Genomic DNA, 17,409 nt, shown 5'->3' with positions numbered 1-17,409 from the left:
AAAATACTACTTAACTATAACAAAAAGAAATTTCTTAAACTCATATTAAGTTATTTAATAAATTCATTTTTTTCTTTCGCATTACATTAGTTTATGATTTGCCTCTTTCTTTTTATTCTGTTACAATGAAAACCCATTTTCACCATTAAATTTTATAACCTTCTATATACCTATGAAACATAACATTAGTTTGAGAAAAAGTAGAAAAAAACAACAACCACGAAAAAGTTATTATCATTCTCGCCAAAGTGCACTATCAAAGAAGTTAGTGTGTCGTTTCACGAAAATAATGCTTGCAAGTATACAAAACCTCGCTTATTCAAAGTTACAACGTTATACTTTATATGCGGATTTCAGAAAAGTTCACTGACCCAGAAATGTGACAGTTTTTTAAAAACTCAAATTGTTTATCTCTCCTTTTTATTAAATCAACTTGCTCCAAACTATTGAAAATTGATATTACACATGATTTTTTGTATAAAATTATTTTACATTTAAATTATAGTAGCTGTGATGCAAAAGAAAAAAAGTGGTATTAAAAAGATCCACTTCATTTGTGAAAGGGAATAAAAGAAGACAATGGAATACTTGTTCAAATATAGAAGGGTTGTGAAGAAGAAATTACATTTTCACCTTCCAGTGACTTTTTATCATATACATAGGGGAGATGTGCGTCGACGCTTCACGTGCTCTCAACTTTAATGAACTTCTCTCGTATGAATGAAATTTATCTCCCCTTAATTAACGTTTCGCATTGACTGGCTAATTTGAATATTAATATACTGTCACTGCAGATGAGAAAAATCTGTTACAATTTCTCTGTTATACTTTATTTCTTCTGACTTGAGTGAAGAGAAAGGAATAGAGGAAACATGCCACAAACAAAAGAGGAATGGGCGGACGAGATAACATAAGCTATATAAAATAGAGAGACAACCAAAAAGCAAAATAAACACAATTTTTTTATTTCCTTTTTGTTTACCTCTTGTAAAAAGAAATCATTTTTAAATAGAAACATGAAAAAATCAAGAAAATAAATTTTACAATATAAAGGAATATACCTAATACAATTTTAAATAAAAAATAGTAATTTAGTTAAGAAAAAATGATAAAAAAGTAGATAAAGAGGGTATAAAAGAGAATGAATGAAAAAGAAGAGAATAAAGCTAAAAAAGAAAAGTCTGAAAAAAAGAGACGAAGGACATAGAAAAAAGGGGTAAAAGTCTGGGAAGAGAAAAAATATAATGTAGAAAAAATACTAACCTGATAAAAAAACAAGGAAAAAGTAGCTGAGAAAATTTCAAAAAACACTTTTTTTCTTCTGCTCTATAGGTATATTCAGTCAGCTAGAAAAAAGATTATTAAAAAACAAAATTAAATCTTCCATCATATTGTAATTCTATAATGAATGTAACATTCCGTTAATAAACAAAAGAGATGTGGAAAAATGGATTGAGAAATAGATAAAAGAGTAAAACGAGAAATAAGACGAAAACAAATGAATTTCAGGTATTTTATAACTCAATTTGAATCTTCGATTTAAAAAAACTTTGAAAGAAAAAACAAAGATAAAAGTCAAATGAATCAGGGTGAAAAAACAAAAAGCAAACAAGAGAAAAAGAGAGAAGAAGTATTGGAAGAGAGTAGTGGTAACCCTTGGTCGGGGCTTCCGTGCTAATAAGTTTTCTCTTGGTCGAATGAAACCCAGCTGTCTCTTTGTTCCGTCTCTCGTCGACCCGGGGTCGACGGTCCTCCTCTTTTCCCTCTTTTTCACTCTCTTTTTTTATACTTTACTTGTTTTTTTTTCTTTTTGGTAAGACAAGACTGTAACTTCTCACCCAAAAAATACGTCCCTATATATACGTAACCATCTTTTCAACAGTATTGGTCCAAAAATATCCAACAATTTTATTACAAAAGTACATTTTATTAAAAAAACTGTAATATAATTTGACTAAGAGTTTGAAAAATTTCTAAATTTTTCCAGGAAACCTGGAAAAGCTGAAAATGGCAGGGAATTTTATAAACCTTGAAAAAACCTGGAAAAGTTAAAGAATTTTGATCGCAATCCTGCCTGGAAAATTGTTGTTTTCTAAAGATATTGTGTTTATTTTTGAAATCTAATTTTACTTAAATATTTCAAAATTAATTCAATTTTAAAAGAGTTGCGTCTACAATTTTCATAAGTAGATGTTTTAGTTAAAACACTAAAACAAATGCAACTTTCAAGCAATTAAAAATTATTGCAGAAATTCAATTATTTTCAAAAGTAGTAAAATTATTCTCTGAAATTCAATTATTTTCAAAAATTTTAATAAAATTCTTGGTAATAATTCAATTTCTTCCAAAATAATTTTAATAAATTTTGTCAAAATTCAATTATTTTCAATTATTTAAAAAAAATTTTAATAAAATTCCTCTCAAGAATTCCATTATTTTCAAAAGTAATAAAATTCCTCGCAAAAATTCAATTATGTCCAAAAATTTACAAAAATTCTTGTCAACATTTCAATTATCTTTATAAATAATAAAATTTTTCTCCAAAATTCAATTATTTTTAAAAATTTTAATAAAATTCTTGACAGAATTTCAATTATTATTTTAATACAATTTTTTGCTTAAATTCTTTATGAAAATTCAATTTTAAGAAACATTCAATTATTTTATAAAATATTTATTTTTGTATTTTAAATAATTGAATTTTCGTAGATTTTTCTAATACATATGTATTTAAAAATGAATTTCAGTTAAAATTTTAGATTATAATTGAATATTGAAAGTATTATAGCGTAGATTTTTAGAAATAATTGAATTTTCAAAAGGTTTCAAAGTAAAGTCTTTGAAAATTTTAACGTTTTATACTTTTAATCAAGAATTTTGCAGAATTAATTTTTTTCAAAAAGTTTAATGGAATTTTTTTAATCAAAATTTCGTAAAATTAAATTGTAAAAAAAAGGATTTGAAAATTCTCAAAGAACTTTTTCAAAAATTGTTTTTAAAAAATTGACTTAAAGAAGAATTTTGATTGAAAATTCTAGAAATAAATAATCGAAACGATGAATTAAATATTTATTCATATTATAATATTAAATATTTATTTATAAATATAGTTCTTTAGAGTCAGAGAAGAAGTCAAAGTTTTGTCTGGAAATTGAATTTAATAAAATATAAATGTATTTTAAAAACCTGGAAAAGTTCCGTTTTTTAACCAGGAATACCTGTAAAAGTCAGGGAATTTGAAAAGAGCAAAAGCGTGACAACCCTGAAGTAAATATTCAGACATTTATTTAAATCGTAATATGTACTTACGCATATGGTTTTATCGACTTTGAAATAAAAAGGATAAATCATTTTTAGATAATAAAAGTATCGATCATAAATAATGTAAAAATAGAGGCAAAGTAGTAATAAACGATAAAGGTAATAAATTGCCGAAACTCCCTCCCTCATATTTTCGTGATACAGGAAATTAGTTTCAAGGTCAAATTTGATAGAACCTTTTTGTATCGAATTTGAAACGAGTTACTCGAATCGAAACGTTAAATAAATCTCACAATATATCGAGTGCCGGATGCATGTAGTTTTATTCAGGAAACATGCTATTTGTTAGTTGCATAAAAATGGAAAAAAATTTTTTCATCAAATATTACTTCACATTGTTCCCAATTTAAAGAACAGTTGACTAACTTTCAATACTGCAATTTTCGTAATCTCCCTATATGGAAAAAAGTATGAGTAAAAAAAAAAGAACGAGTAAAAAACCATAATAAAAGAGAGGTAACAAACACAAATATGTAGTCACTCACAACTAAGATTTTGTTAATTTACGTTTTTGATTTTTATTCTTTACTATATAATATTTGAAGCTCGAGTTCATGTTGAGCGTTGCGTTGTTGGAAATGGATAAGAAAAATAATTAATTTCCGGAGTAAGCTTGTAAAATTTCTTGTGAGGTCACTTGTGTTAAAGTTCGCCAGCAGCAATATGTATAAGTAGGACGCGAGTAAGTTTCCCCCGGGTCATCACTGGAATTATTTTAATTGTAACCAAGTCTCGAGGACTTTCTTCATTTTGAAATCCAATTTTCTGCCGACTAAGTTTACATAGCATCGCGTTACAGATCTAGCGCACGTATAACAACCTCCACCGTGTATATCTATGTACATTCACACAATGTATGCAGAAATATCAAATCAGAAATACCACACCAACCATCTTAACAACTTGGACCAGATTGCAGATAAACTTTTAGGACTCATTTTGACAATTTTTTTTCATTCTCCACGAAATGAGTCGTTTCGAGACTCATTTTAAAAATCTCTTTTCCCTTTTTTATCACCTCGTAATTTCCAGTTGAGTTATAACGCTGCGCAGTTGGAAGGGTATTTTCATTTCATTAAAATTGACGATTTTGGATTTTTCCCTTCCTTTATCGTTTTGGATAAAGTGGATGTTTTGTTTCTTGATAAAACTCGAATGTCTCAGATTGTAATGAGAAAAATAATAACAGTGTGGAAAAGTTAAAAAAAATCCTGTTGGGGAAGACGAGTGAATTGAGATTCCGCTCTAAATAAAATGAAACATGGTAAACACTATTAAAAAGTAACGCTTGGGGGGACACGTTGGTTTCGCAGGATTTGTGGGCGAGTCGTTTGCAACGAGGATAATTCGAGTGTGGGTGGAGGAGAGGGAAAATTTTGCTTTTGATTATATACAACCATATCTGCGTAATACAAAATGTACGTAGGAAGACATTCACAGCAAAAAGGGATAAAAGGAAGAACAAGAAGATGAAAAAGATGAAGACGAAGAAGAAGAAGAAGAAGAAGGCCTTTAGTGGAAAGAAAAGCGATGAAACTGAAAATGGTTGCAGCCGCATCTCTCGTTTTTTGTGTGTAAACAAGGAAAGAAGACGCTTTTGGCATACATGGCGTATATTCGCGAGAAGAACAAAGAGAAAATGAAAAAGTAGTAAATAAAATAACAATGCACCTGGGGTAAGCTTCTTATATGGTTCAGGATTTTTCTCGATGGCATTGTTGTTACACGGAATTTTATGGCTCGCGTACAACATCTATGTTCTTGGCGACGTTTTATATCTTTGATACTAAAGTGACTGGATGAATATGGTTACTGCTTGCATTCATACACCCCCCTCCCCTTCTTGACATTTTTCTTTTATATCTTCTTTATGCGAACAGTAAAACTTAAATTATAAGATTTAATAGTGTCGACGAAAGAGAACAATTTATCGTCAATACAGAAGCGTAAAGTCATGTCAACATATTTTCTTTACTGTCTTATTCAGTTTACAAATCTTACTCAAATGTACACTTTAAAGCAAGTCAACTGTCGCCTTAGTGAACATTACGAACATAAGTACGAAATGAATCGAACAAGTGATTTTCTACTTCTGGAAAAAGACTTGAGAGATTGATTTTGGAATGATGCGAGTAATTGGGACACAGCAATTACGAATGAACTAAATCGAATTCTACGTGTTTTGTAGCGAAATTTAGAGAAGAAATCGGAAGCGTTTGAGATTGATGAGAACCACTGAGAGTTGTGCGCGGGAGTAGGCCAATAAGATTTATATGTTTGGCTATAGTGTACCTAGAGTCTCGTTCACTCCCTGTCCACCCACGACTCCTTCGTCCTTTCCATATGTTACTCTAACCGACAAAGCATGAACGACAATTAAAACGCTGGCATTTAAAAATGATCTCATCGATTACGACTAAATCTGTACTACCTTCCGCTTTCATTTTCCTAATCCACAAACTTTTATTAGGCCATAAATATTACCCAACAAATATTCTATCGAATTTTCTTGTAATCGTCAATGTTTTTCACCGCGAGCTCCACTTGAAAGGAAAAACCCTTGAAAGGAAATTTAAGATTGACGTATAACTTTTTTCTTGTCAAGATATAAACTAAGAAAGAAAGAAATAGTTTTTCTGATAGGAAAATAGTTGTAAAAAATGGCGTGACTCGATGCCCAAAGTGAGGAGTGATTCTGAAGCAGATTGATAGGGACGAGCGGTTACTCGATGTGAATCTTTGAATTATCAGTTGTATGAAATCAACATCCACTCCCCACACCCGAGTGGACTATTCGTCTCCCAGAGAAATGCGACGTCCAAAAGCGGAAGGTGGAAATTCTACTTGGTGACTTGGGAATCTCGAAATTTCATCGTTCAAATGTGAACACATCATGACGCCGTGATGCTTCTAATGGATTTCCGTCTAGAATCACGAACATTGCGACTGACCGCCAATATATACATATATATAGCTCCCAACCGAGAATATTCATTGGATTACTTCGTTATCTCCGTCCATGCCACTCTCAGAACTATTTGTGTCTGCACAAGAGACTCCTGATGAACGGTCTATATTTCCAGCATGTCGATATTATTATTTATACGCCCCAATTTCATCCCAATGAAATAACATGGAAATAGACGAGAAACAAAAACGATCAATCATCCTCTTATTTTTAATTTTAACGGAAATGTAATTTAGAAATTTAGAATTTATGCCTTTTCTATATTGAGAAAATAGTAAAAGTTAACTTCCGCTTACAATAATTTGAATAATTACATTTTCAGTCGGAGTGGAATTTGAGATTTGAATTAAATTCAACGTATGAATGTTTGACGTATGTGTAAACAAGAAATATTTAAAATAAGCATTTTTCTAAAATAGATAGAGTGCGTCTTTGGTGAAATAGTTTGAAAAAAATATTTATCCTGAAAATTCACTTCACAAGCGGGTTACGGGAGTGGAAAAATAAGTAACGCGTATAAAAGGAGAAGGGAAAAACGTTTGGAAGCGATGGTCCGGCAAGTGGATTTCGAAACCCAAGAAATCGAGTAAGAGAGATGCAGGAGGAAAATGTTCCAATGTGCGAGCTCAAGGGAAATTTCGAAATGGAATCCGCCAGTTACGATAGCACCGGAGAAAAGAGGAGAAGGAAAGGGAAAAAAGAGTAGTGAAAAAAGAAAACGAAGATGCAGGAGCACGTTCGACTGTAAAGTGTCATTATGTCTTCATTGTCGCTATTGAAATTGAAGAGAGTCGCAGGCACTACAATTTTGTTCAATTCTCGCGCTTCACATCCAAAGAACGCGACTTCCGATTTTCAAATCACTGCCATTTTCCCGTTTTCATTATGCAACGGGCAAAATTTCCTGATTATGCAGGGAGAAAAATTTCGTAAAAAGGTGAATTATTTTTAAAAAAAATTAATTTTACTCCAGATTATATTTAACAATTAACATTTTTCTGCACACTTTTACAATTTGTTCGCAACTTGACACAGCTTGGGAATTGAATTAGACTTTCCTGTCAACACGGCAATTGAACTTGAGTTGCTCCGAGAAGAAAAGGAATCGTTTCAGTGAATCAATAGTTAATTCAGATCGAAATTAGAAAAGGTAGGTTAGCTTATTCAAAGCTGCACTTGGGACTAGATAATGGTTCGATTTGGTATTATTCTCTACATCCCTCTCCACTGTCTTCATCTCGGAACTCCTCGAGACCCAGCCCTTAATCTTTCTCCTGCTCCACGAGTACCTTGAGACACAAGTTCGAATCGGAAGCATTCCTTCTCATTTCCTTCCTCTTACTAGGGGAACCAATTACCGTTAAGAACTTGACAAGTTTTCAACTCGTCGCAGCTTTATTTTTCTGATGAAGGCCATTGTCTTTTGCACATATTCGCGAGTGCTCTATTAATTATTATTTTCTCCTGAGAAAACAAAAATAGAAAGCAAAAATAAATAAGATATTTTTGAAATATAAATTGAATTTAAACTATCAATGTTTTTTCTCTGAATGGTCTGACAAAAGGATAAATTACCTGACCATCATACCAGAAGCAGTAGGTTTGTTTTCGTTTATCCTTGAAGCGTTAGCGAAACGATATAGATGTTTGGGGGGAAAAGTTGGTTAAAGAATTATGAAATACTAGGGAGAGATTGGACGAGAAAGGAAGGCGGCGAGGGATGATTGAAGATTGTATAAAGTGGATGGGGTGCTACATACCGGAAGTCGAAGATGAAACACGGTCGTGCATGTTCCTTCTTGCAAGCTGGAAGGCGATGGATGCTTTACGAGAACTTGTCAACTGTGGTTTATGGGAAACCGAGAGCACGCTAAATTGCACCAACTTCGCCCGAATAGCTCATCGATCTACGCGTACACTGGGAACGGACCGTGACGGACGACGTTCATTTCGGAAAACCACGGCCAAGTCGTTTTACGACGGTCCTCGCTACAATGGATCACAAGCGTTATAGCGAGGGGAAGAAATGGATGCGCGAAAAGGTAGAATGCTTCCTTCTCTCAACTTGTTCATAGACCCAACTTCGATTTCCAACTTCTAGTTTCAGGATCGAATACCAACAAACTGTGTACACATCGCTTCGGGACATGTTGAATGTGTCCAACATTTACTTTCACATGCACTTCTCGAAACTAAGACTAGAGTTGAATTAAAAGCTACGAGGAAATTTATCATTTCACAAACAAGTCTCGAGAGCCTTCCGGTTTTTCTTGGCTGATTGATTGCCGATGCCGCGGGCGAGTCTGCAGATCGCTGATGAAAATGCAAATAACCAAAGGAAACTTTGTTCCAAAGAAAAAATAATTCCGAGAGGCTTTATTTATGAAAAATCGAACACCAGGCGGCGCTTTATGTAAAGTGGAGACTATTTTGAAATTTGGAACAATTGAGTTTGAAAGTTCCATCTTCCATCTTCTATTTTCGGGTGGAATTTGAATTAGCAAGTTAGCTAGGCTCAAGCTGAACTAACGACCTTCAAAACCGACACAGTTGGTAGGCAAACTTTCTCGAATCTGCAATTTCAATGACAAGGTAAAACCAGAAGGGGCAGAGACAACATCAAAAAGTATGAGACCGTGGTGGGTAGTACGGGAGTCGGATTGCACGATCGAATGATCCAATTAGTGACTAGTACCAACGAATTCTGGTCTCAAGTGTAAGGTCTAACGAGCACTAATCCGATGCTAAGTCTCTGACGCCGCTCGCCTTAATTCCCTTTTTTTCCTGTACTCTAGAAAACACGCTTCGTTCATTTTATTTGTTTTATTTATTTTATTAAAAAAAAGGCAAAACAAGAGAATAATTAGATGGACCGAATTCATTGGGACCGATGTTTTCATCCGGTGTCATTGACCCCAGAAAGAATCCTCTCCGAATGTCGTCACCTTGAAAGCGGTCTGATCCGCCTTTGACATAATTGCTGTTTTAAGAGAAGGGTCGGTCATTCACTGCACGTTTGTAGCCTGGTCGAGTCACGGTTACTCAGATTCTTTTTCAGCACCGCTGATTCTGGACTTGAAACTAATACCAGGCAAAGAACCGCTGGGGAGAGTTCGATGTGATACAGATAGGAGGCTGAGTCGGTGTTGGTGTTGGGTATAGAAAAAGGTCGACGGTGAACGTTGCAGACTTGCCCATCTGCGATAGTGTCGACCAACAGTGGCCGAAGGGAGAAAACCGTGAAGGTTGCACGAGGCGAAAAGTTTGTGGAGGATGAGGTCTAGGAAGTTGTCCGTGTTTGTGTCCTATACACAATGGAATAGCACCACTAGAACGTACTACTTTGTCCGATAAAAAGCCCCGATTCCCACGAGCCTGGCTGACTACGATGAAAACCTCTCAGCAGTTCGACCATCATGGAATTAGACCGCTTGGAAAGTCCCACACGAGAATTTTTCTACTAGCCATTCCTTCCTCGCTTCGAACCTGTAATTAACCCTTGGTCAAATTTGGTTTCGGTCACTTCCATTAGAGTGTCGAGAAAATAAGTTTCTCACTTTACACTCTCAAAAATGGGAAAATTCCTCTTTTTATAGTAAATGTTTTTTTATTTCAAATGCAAGTCATAGAAAATAGAGAAAGTAAGAAATTGAAAAATATTTGCCCGCTCGATCAAATGTTGTATTACAGTCAAAGTCGACATAGATTTATTGACTAATATAAATGTTCCATTGCCACAAGAAAACCTATTGTTACACACTTGACAGACCGTCTGTGTCAAACAATAGACTTCACGGTTCTTATGCCGCACCTGTTTCCTCGTTCACACCTGCGCTTCCGTTAAAGTTTATTTTACAGTCGCTTTGATAAGCATCACAAACTCCCAGTGCGGTTTTCGAACCTGATTCTAAAATCTCCAGAAAAATCAACATCCGCAATTTGTATCTTCTAAGTCGAAAGAATAATGTATCATAAATAATTTCTATGCAACGAAATGACATTTGTGTGAACAAAAAATATGTCTCCTTACGCAATAGGCTTTAAATAATAGGAGAATAAAAATAAGATAAGCAAACGACATTGTAATTAAAAATAATTATCTTTTCTATTCGATTCCTGGAAATATAATATTTATTTCAAATTTCAAAAAAGTAATCATTAAAGTAAAAAATCCATTTCCATTTTAAAATAAAAGATTTGATTTTAAAACAGAAACTTCCTTTCATATTGAGGGAAGAAAATTTTTATTTACTTTGAAAAGAAAAAAAAAAATAGTGTTTACTTTGAAGTAAAAATAAATTGATAGCTTTACTGTGAAATTGAGAAAAAGGTAGTGTATTCATTTTGTAAACTCATTTGCATAAAGCTAGAAGCTCATTATTTTCTATTAAGCTTTTCAAAATTAAATTCCGAATGACGGCTTACTTGAAAGACGACTTAATTGATAAAAATTAATGACAAATATTTAGAAATTTAAATATTCACTAACACAGTTGTCAAGTTTTAATATGTCTACCTTAATGAATTATTTAAATTTTAAATTAAGTGTAAGTAATTTAAAGTCATGCATTTAAGGCACGTTTATTAACAAACGATGAATCACTCTTGGTGTGTTGTAATAAGGATTGCACACTTTTACACCGAATACAAAATCGATGCTCAACCTGACAGACATTGATTAACCCATAAATTAAAGAGCGTGGCCGTGAAAAGTAAGCGTGAGATCGTGCTCAATAATGCACAATCGTAATTAGAAAACTATAGGAAGTGATGGGGTAATTTTAGCACTTGTAAATAAATGCAAATCTAACACTAATACGATTTCAAGTTCGTCTAAAAAATTAATTGCAGTCAAAGTCGTCGGTTAGTTTGTTAAGTGGTCCAAGAAAATTTTGGTTGCTGTTTTATTTTGAATAAGAAATCAAGTGTCGCTGAGAAATTAAAAAAGAGGTCGAGTATATACACAAAAAAGTTTAAAGAAGCGCGTCATTTCCGCTTGTAACAAGCTCGGATGAAACATGAAAGTCGATTTGGCCATCTAGTGTTTCTCAACGGACAGCTCTTCTTCGGGAATGAAAGACAACGAGTACATAGTATAAAGTAGTGCCTTCGTCGACAACGACGACCGAAGATTCTCTCCAGAAAAACAAACGTCCTAATCGCACTCCCGGGACTTGTTTCGCGGCCTGGGGATGGAAATATACGTTTTGGAGAACAGTTTCGAGAAAGAGAAAAGAAGAGAAACGACCTCAAAGAAATAAGGATCCTGGGGGAAAAGAGACTATTGAAATACGACACTCTACCATTTTGAAATTTATGAATTGCCCCGATTTACGAAGCGGAGAAATCCTTGTTAAGTTTCTTCCTCAATAAGTCATTATATAAAAAAAATCCCTTAGCTCACTGTGAAAAATGTGCTTTCTTTCCGCTCAATTCGAATTGGACATGAAAACTTACGACTTTGCAAAGTTTCATCCACTGACATTCTTATTAGATTATGTTTAGCAAAAAGGTTAGAGGCACAGTCTGTTTATTTAAAAAAAATTGAGCCAAAGTAATACGTCAACAGTTTTTCTGGTAATATTCTTATTATTTGAAAAAAGAAGACAGAATTAAATGCGAGGTTTCGCGCTAATTATAATATATAAACGCTAAATAACCTTCGTCTATGCAGAATGTATATGACCAATCGCAGCCTCAAACAATGGATTCTGTTATGAGAGTTGTGGGTGTTGGTTGGTAACGATGACGCAATTAACGATGTCCCTGTGAAACGGTAACCAGTAATGGCGCAATAAAGCTCAGAAATGCGAAATCCAACATGTTATGTACATTATGCATCATTAAGACCATGTGCTACATAGACTGCATAGTGACGTCACATACATACACACACTTTTTATATTCCGTTAATTTACACTGAAAAACAATTATACGTGTCTAGTAATGCTGTATTTCACTCTTATTTAGAAACTCACTTTATACAAATTTGCCTCCATATAGTGTCAAGAAAGAGAAAAATAACTATACTTTTCAATAACAACATACAAGTATGTATTTCATACTTTTTATTACTCTAAGTAAAAATAAATAATTTTCTCTAGTCTAAGTTCACAGACAATTATATTTTCCATTTCGTGTAATAGTCATCAATGAAGGATGACTAGAACAAGGACTAAAAAGTGTCTGACAAAGATTCAACGACGAACCACAGCGTCTTAAACTAGAATATAAAGTCAGAACAAGAGCTTGCGGATCATCTCTTCCTTGGAGAAATTGAAACTAAAAATACAGACGTTATCAGGAGCACCAAATGGTGAAACTTACGTTTGAAAGAACATATGCGAACAGTGAGAAAGTTTTGAATAAAGCCAAGAAACGTAGGAATCAGCATACATATAAGATTTTTTTCAATAGGTACTGCTCACAATTTCTACAAAAAATAAACCGATAACTGAAGGAGTTAAAAAATAGATACCAGAAGAATCAAGACTCCATAAGATTATTTCTACAAGAACTATTAAAGTTTACGAATTAAAGTGGAAAACAGATAGGGAAAAATAACTAAAACATTCCGATAAAACTAACTGCACCAAAGGGACAAAATATTCTACATTCAATTCTTTCTCAAATATGAAGTAATATTTGCTAAACTGAAATTTTACATAGCAATTGGAAAAAAGGAAAAAATAAAAGAATATGGTCGACATAAAGGAAGAGCCGTGAAGAGCCGTGAAAAATGGGTAGAGACGTGAAATTTCCGAATGCGCAAAGGTTCTCTTCACATGGTGCGTATGTAACCCCCATTTTGAAATGACAGTCGTTGAAGTCGACAAAACCACAAACTCATGCGATTTGATAGCCACGTAACGGATGGTCATGTGATTCGGCCGGAAATACATTAGAAGCGGAAGTTGCCCGTCAACTTTCTTTTACCCCCGTGAAAAAAGCTGGCAATAGTTCGACCCTCGACTGGCCTCCCCAATTTCTCCCCAATTTCTCCCCAATTTCGCCATTGAAGATCGCTCTTAACCACTCGATCGCCTTTTATTTTGCGAAGAAGCGACGAAAACGCCCATCGCATGTTTGCCTTCTCTATTTTTTCCGCCTCGTACTCTGACCCTGCACCATTACCCACATGTATCTTTATCTTTCCTATTTCAGAGTGATTGGTTATATGTGTACATCGTCCTCTATCATGTGAAATGATCGATCGATAGATATCGTCAAGAGCGGGGGGAGGGGGTGTAAAAGCGTCACTGAAGCCAGAGAACCACACCTGCAGTGAATTTCACAGTGAAAGAGAGAAGCGCCTCTGGTGTACAGAAAGAATAGAACGAGAGGGGTCTTATCTTTTTTGCCGTACCTTTTTCCAGAGTCAACAGCAATTTCCAGAAGGAGAAATGTTCTTCTTTGGAAAAACGATCTTTGCTTTATCGCGTACGACTTTTATATGTTAAACGCGGAAATTTAGCGAAATAGAATTTTCCAATTTTATTTCAGCTAATAATGTAGAGCTGATGCATAAAAATTTATGAATTTTAATTTCTTAATATTAATTTTTGGTTCAATTATGAGTAGCTACTCAAAAGCTCGTTTTTTGTTATCAATCTATCGGTTTTATAAATTGCTGTTCAATAACTTGAAGAGTTTTTCGACGAGTTGACACAGTTTTGAACAAAAGTGATCGCTTAGATCTTTTAAAAATACATTTCTTCACAGCGATCGGCAAAAAACTGAGAGCTTAATGGCACTTCTACTTTTACTTTATGTATGAAAAAAGTCATTGACCACATTTTATCCGCGGGAGCTATTAATGTTGAAAATGTTTCTTTTGGTGACGGAAATGCAACTTTTGCCTTTCCTTCAGCAAGTTAATTTAATTTTCATTTAATTTCTGGACTTTATTTTAAGATTGAAAGGAAAAATTCGCAAACATTTCTACTTCAAGTTTCTTGAATATATTGTACTATTGGTGCGACAAAATTAATATTGTAATATTTAAACTGAAAATCTTTAGACGAAACTCGAAATTACAGACTTGCAATCGAGGCGTGTTGTTTTGCATTTACGAAGCCAATTTCCTAAAACCATGAAATTCTAACCTCCAGCTTCAACCTCGCCATCCTTTAGAGTTGCATAAACTTTATTAATTAAACTTGTAACTTGAAAACTGTTCTATTAATCTGTACAATTGTGTAACTTCCAAAGTTGACAAAATTCAACCATGAAATAAATCAAGGTGGGGACAATTTTTCCATCTTACCAAAAGTCCTCTATTGTATCATAAATGTAGTAGAAGAAGGAAAATAAAGTTTCCTTGAGATAATCGTTTTGTTAAAAAAAAAGAGAAAACCAAAATGGAATAGGAACATTTCTAACGGATTGTAACGATCTTGAAGCACGATTAACTCGTCCAAGTACAGCGACTTCAGTTAGGAATCTCATGAAATGGAATGGGTAAAAAGGAAGGGGAGAGTGGGGAGAGCAAAAAGCACCCGCGGTGAAAACGAAACGGTAACACACATTATATCAGACGGGTATGTGTCTCGAGGGTCGCTAATATCCTCGAGGAAACGAGGTCGAAATTTCTTACGAGTCCGTGAGCTCCGTATCACGTGAGACATTATCCGACCTACGGGTTAGAACTTTACTCTTAATAACTCGTAACATAAATAGAGCAAGGTATAAAGAGAGAGAGAGAGAAGTAAGTGCCATACATTCGAGTTTCGAGTTAAATTTACGGGACCCGGAAAACGAGTCGATGCTACATTCAAAAATAAAAAAAAACTTACCTAAAAGTTGCAAACATGGTTTCCATGTTAGACGGTATATTTTGAATATGAAAAAACATTTTAATTTTGTTCTATACTTTGCAAAGATTGTTGCTTTTATTTTATAGGTTCTGTTGAAAATGATAATTGTTTTCATACATAAATTCTTTATATGAAATAACTCACTGTATAGAAATATTATTCTTGAGAGAAATTACAATTTGTGAGAGCTTATCAACATCATCAGCTGACCATTTGCACTGAGAGGAGAGAATTGTCTATTCATGGTCAAATTCGTATGCAACGAATTGATTGAAACCAGCTGCGACAATACAATTAATGTTTAATCCCTTTTAAAATTGCCGCCACTGGAAATGCATCCACGTTTCAATGTGTACCACAATGAGAATAGTTTCAAATCCTCAATATAGGCTTTACCTCATGCCGACGATGATTGATTCGCTACTTTCGCAATCATTAAAATTTTAAAACTTAAAAAATTAAAGAAACTAAAGATGCTTCAATAACTTTAACGACTAATTAAATAATACATAGTTTCAAGAATTTATATACAACAAAAATAAACAAAATGTTTAGTATGTCTGCTTCATATCCAATATGCCAGAATTAGAAATAATTATATCAGTAAGAAAAATACATTTTTTCCATTCAATTCGTTATTCCTCATTCCATTGTGAAACATAGAGAACAGAAAGATAGTGAGTATGTGTATAAAAGTCAGCCTTTTTATGAATGGCAAATATAGAAGCTCTCGATTTTAGAGAAATGGAGTGAAGATAATCGTCGCCAACAAATAAGTTCGCGAGGGTGGGCGGCCATCTTTGTGTGAGACAGAGGATTTGTTCCAAGTGCAGTACCTATAAGGGCGAAAGAATATAGAGGAAAACGGAGTGGTACACTTATAGAGAAAAAGGATGGCATGTGGAACGGGACAGAAGAGATGAAAAAGGAAATAAAAATGGGCTGCAGCCGGCGATACAAAAGGATCATCTCAAAAATAGAACCTTTCGTGAGGAAAATCGACTCGGTGATATCACTAAGATAAGATTTTTCCATCGATTTATTTTTTTCTTATCTGTAACCTCGTATTTTTACAACTTTTCCTAAAATTACTATAATAATAATTTAAGCGGTGGAATTTAATGATACAGTTTGTACAAAAATGTAAGTTTTTTATTATTTTTATTAATAATTTTAAAAATGCGGATGTTGAAGATAATGTCAAAGAATGAATGATAGTGCTGGGGTAAAAATGAAAAGAATCTCCAAGGAAGGGAAAAAATAAATAGTTGAGAACCTTTATATTAGGATTTCGTTTGGCATGATAGTGCAGATGTTGACAGAGTAACCTTATAATATAAAATGTTTATCCAAGGCAAAGTCAATTCCTGCTACGTGTTGGGAGGGATTGGTTCTGAACATTTCTGAGTCAACAAGGAGAACCTCTTTACCTTCAAAATACGCGGCGCTTCCATTGTCGAAATGGAATTAGAAAGCAACTGCTAGTGAAAGAATGTGGAAAATTTGCTAAATTCTTTTGTCTTTGAATTTGCTTCGCAATCTTTTTTTAAAGAAGAAAAAGTATTTATATTGTATAATATGAAAAGACCATTCTATTATTTTTCAAATAAATGTGAATAACTTTTCAACTCTTCTATTAAAGAATGTAGTATTAATTTTAAATTATTGTGTATTGAATTTGCCATTGTAAATATAAAATACGAATTCTAATTCCTACATATCAATTGTATGTAAAGCAATTTGTACTTACAAATATTCTTAGAATCAGATGAAGATTAAAGTAACATATACCTGAAACAAAAATAGAAATGCTTTTAATGAACATTGCTAATTGTGTGGAAGAAATTAGGCGAATGAATATTAAGGACGCAAACTCATTGTTGAATAAAAATAGAGTTTGTTTCTTAACGCAAGTAAAAATTGTATTGGCTATTAAACAAAAATTAAAATCTTAAAAGCCTTTCTCTACTTATCATAACCGCTGAGTTGGGAGAAAATGTTTGGTCATCGGTTCATTGATTACAAACTTTTCCAATAATTAAAATAAATCCTCTTGAGGCGTGAGCAATCGAAAAAGAACAAGTTTTTGCTTGTTTTTCTTGAATTAAAAAAATCTAAAGAGTTCATTTAATTCCCTATACTGATGCATATTATAATTTTTTACATTTTTTACCAATTACATTATGATTGAATGTTGATTGGATTGATTCCATTTTTATTTTCAATTCGCTGTCACAACTATAATAAAAAAATAAAAAATTTGTATTGATTTAGTCAAAGTCTTTCATTTTTGAAAAATTAGTT

This window comes from Leptopilina heterotoma, unplaced genomic scaffold, assembly GCF_015476425.1.
Source record: "Leptopilina heterotoma isolate Lh14 unplaced genomic scaffold, ASM1547642v1 Lhet_214, whole genome shotgun sequence".
NCBI classification, from domain to species: Eukaryota; Metazoa; Arthropoda; class Insecta; order Hymenoptera; family Figitidae; genus Leptopilina; species Leptopilina heterotoma.
This window is presented reverse-complemented; position numbering follows the sequence as displayed.